Raw genomic sequence first — 3614 nt, forward strand, 5'->3', positions numbered from 1 at the left:
TCTCTCCAAATCCTTGTGTGTTCCCTTCCTTGCTCTCCTTCAAATTCTTGACCTGCTTTTTAAGGCAGAGCCTTTGCTGACCCACACAGTGGGTATGTGGCAGTGGCTGCAGCACTAGAGGTGATTATCGAGAGTCTGAACTCACTGCTTGCTGCTGTGGATCTGACGTGAGCTCAGCCCCATCTCACATGGACCAAGATGTCACATGCAGTAGCATTTGGAGAGCAAAAGAAAGAAGGTGGGACCCAGCATGTTTTAAAACCAGTTAAAATAGCAGCTCTGTTAGTAGGTTGTCCATTTACACTTGGGAAAGAACCATAATTCAGGGTAAGAATTAGAGTGAGAAGTGGTGGAGCCATGTGTGGTGGACCTCAGGAAGTGGTGGACCTCAGGAAATATGCCAAGTGGCTGTACTAAAGGGTAAGAGTAGGAGTGAGCCACCTAACCACTATTTCCAACATGGTAAGTCCTCTGTCAGCACATCTTGCCAGTGTTGACCTGCGGCAACAGCACTTTCAGGGAGCACTATTCCCCCCAATCCCCCTGTGCTGGGAACATCCGCACAGACAGTTCTAAAGCCCCCCTGTGTTGGTGAACATCCGCACAGGCAGTTCTAAAGCCCTCCTGTGTTGGTGAACATCCGCACAGGCAGTTCTAAAGCCCTCCTGTGTTGGTGAACATCCGCACAGACAGTTCTAAAGCCCCCCTGTGTTGGTGAACATCCGCACAGACAGTTCTAAAGCCCCCCTGTGTTGGTGAACATCCGCACAGACAGCTCTAAAGCCCTCCTGTGTTGGTGAACACAGCTGGATGAAGTGCTACATTGACATGCAGAAAACAGGTGTTTGGAATTTGATAAGAGAAGTGTTTGTAAGTTTAGTAGCTCAAAGCAAAGTAAAGAAAAATGAAAAGGGAGGAAGGAAGGAAAGAAGGAAGAGAAAACATGTTACCTCTTCAGTATCTGCTAAGTGAAAAAGGATGGCTTTGGAGGAGGAAGAGGAGGAAATGGGTCTCAGTCTGGCCTTTCTTTCTTTCTTTTTTATCTGTTCATTTGAGTTCGGTTTGGTTTGGCCTCGCTCTGAAGACTTAAAGCAGAAGAGCTATGAGCGCAGTTAGCACACGTGTGTAGTCAGGAGTTCCAGTGGGGCTCAGCTAGTACAAAGGTTTTACAACAGTGTCACTGTAGACCTGACCTGGAATTAAAGTGACTGCTGTGCTGCTTTTCTGCCTTGGCCTGCTGGGCAGTCAGGTCTGAGAAGGAAGAGCATCCAGCCAAGTGCCTTTTTCTGCCAGGCCTGTTCTGGCCATCTCCTCTGTTTATTACATTTCTTCGGGATTTCCTTATTCCTTAAGTCACAGCAATCTGCTAGTTTTGCAAGTAACAGATAAGCCTAGAATTTCACTTAAAGAAAATGACCCAGAGCCTAACATACAATCAGGCATGAGTTAGACTTTTGTACTCACTGCTAAGCATTAGAATAATGCGGAGGGAATGGGGGGAAGGGCAAGGCCCGCCAGAGCCATGCTTGCCATGCTCAGGCTAGCTAGAAACCACATACTTACACACACACACACACACACACACACACACACACACACACACACACACAGAGCACACACAGGATATATACCTGTGTTAGTTAATTGCTTTTCTATTACTGTGATAAAACACCACCACCAAAGCAATTTTTAGAAGTGTGTGTGTTGAGGGAGGGCTTAGAATTCCAGGGCATAGAGTGTTCACAGTGGCAGGGCCAAGGCAGGTTGGCTGGAACTGGAAACAGAGCTCACATCTTAAACCACAGTAGGAAGCAGAGAGAATGGACTAGGGATGACTCATGGCTTTGAAACCTCAAAGCCACCCCCAGTGGCATGCTTCCTCCAGCAAAGCTAAGCTCCTAAACTTACCCAAACTGGACCACCAACAGGGGAGCAAGAGTTTCTATAGGGGTAGAGTGCTCTCGTTCAAACCACAGGGCCAAATGTCTATATATCCAGTATATATACACATATAAACCAAATAGAGATAGGAAACTAAGAGCACAGGTGACATTATTGTTAGACTACATAAAAATTAAACGCTTCTACATATCAAAGGACACAGTAAGGAGACACCCTATAGAATTGGAGAGAGTATTGCCAATCATGTATCTGATAATGAGGTTAGTATTCAGAATATATTATTTTAAAAATATAACTCAACATGCCGGGTGTGGTGGCACATGCTTTTAATCCCAGCACTTGGGAGGCAGAGGCAGGTAGATTGCTGTAAGTTCGAGGCCAACCTGGTCTACAAAGTGAGTCCAGGACAGCCAAGGCTAACACAGAGAGACCCTGTCTCGAAAAACCAGAAAAAAAAAAAAAATACAATTCAACAATTAAAAAAATAAAAGGGCTTGATTTTAAAATAGGCAAAGGTCTTGAATAGACATCTCTCCAAGTAAACAGATGGCCACCAAACACTTGAAAACTGTTCAATATCCCTGATCGTTGAGGAAGTGAAAATTAAAACCACAGTGATATATCTAACCAGCCTATTAGGATATGTATGTATATATAAAAAAGAAATGGGCAGAAAAATAGCCAACACTAGCGAGGATCTGGAGAAATTGGTATGGTTGGCATGAGGCTGCTAGAAAATACTTTGGCAGTTTCTCAAAAAGTTAAAAATAGAACTGTAAGATAACCCAGCAGTTCCCTTCTAGGTATAAGATAGCCTGGTATCAAACAAGTATTTGTATACCCATTTTAATAGCACTAATATTCATAATCGCCCAAAGGCAAAGCAACCCTACGTCTCTTGGTAGGTGAATAGAAAAATAAAATTGGTATACACAAACAAGGAAATACTATTCAGTCTTAGGAAGGAAACTCGGCCGTGTACTACAACATGGATGAGGTTTGATGACATTACGGTGACAGGTAAATACTGTTGGCCTTAGACCAAGGGCATAGCTCAGTGGTCAGGAACAGAAGAGCTTGCCCTGTGACTCCTCATGTGAGACTCTTGGGTCAGGTTCACAGGGGCAAAATGTGAGGTGTTGATTGCAAAGGACTGAGGGGGAGCAGAGCTGAGGGTTGTTGAAGGAGTATAGGATTTTAGTTTTACCAATGCAGACTTGTGTGAGTAGCAATGATAGTTGCACATACTATTGAGTCGTGTGCTTAAACATTATTAAGTCAGTAGATTAAATGGTGTATGTAATCAGCCACAATTCAGGAGTTGAAAAGGACAGTAACTAAATGGAACTTAAGTTGACAGATTATTCAGTGAATTTGGCAATTTATGCAGAATAAAAAGAATGAAGAAAAATGAACAGAACTGTTGAGAAATGCGAGCCACTCAGAAATACATGGATAGTAACATAAAAAGTAGAAGAAAAGGTCTCAGTTATTAAAGCCTTGCAAACATGACCTCCCTAATTCAGATCTCACATGAAAAGCCAGGTGTGGTGGCATGTGCTTGAAGTCCCAGTGGATGGCACAGCGGGAAGGGCTGGCACGCAGATCCCTGCCTGCCTGGCAAAGCACTAGCGCAAACAGAGAGACACTGTCTGAAACTCAGGTGGCCGTACCTGGGGAAGAGCACTTCACGTTGCCCTCTGACCACCCCC

Source organism: Acomys russatus, chromosome 27 (assembly GCF_903995435.1).
Source record: "Acomys russatus chromosome 27, mAcoRus1.1, whole genome shotgun sequence".
Classification (NCBI taxonomy): domain Eukaryota; kingdom Metazoa; phylum Chordata; class Mammalia; order Rodentia; family Muridae; genus Acomys; species Acomys russatus.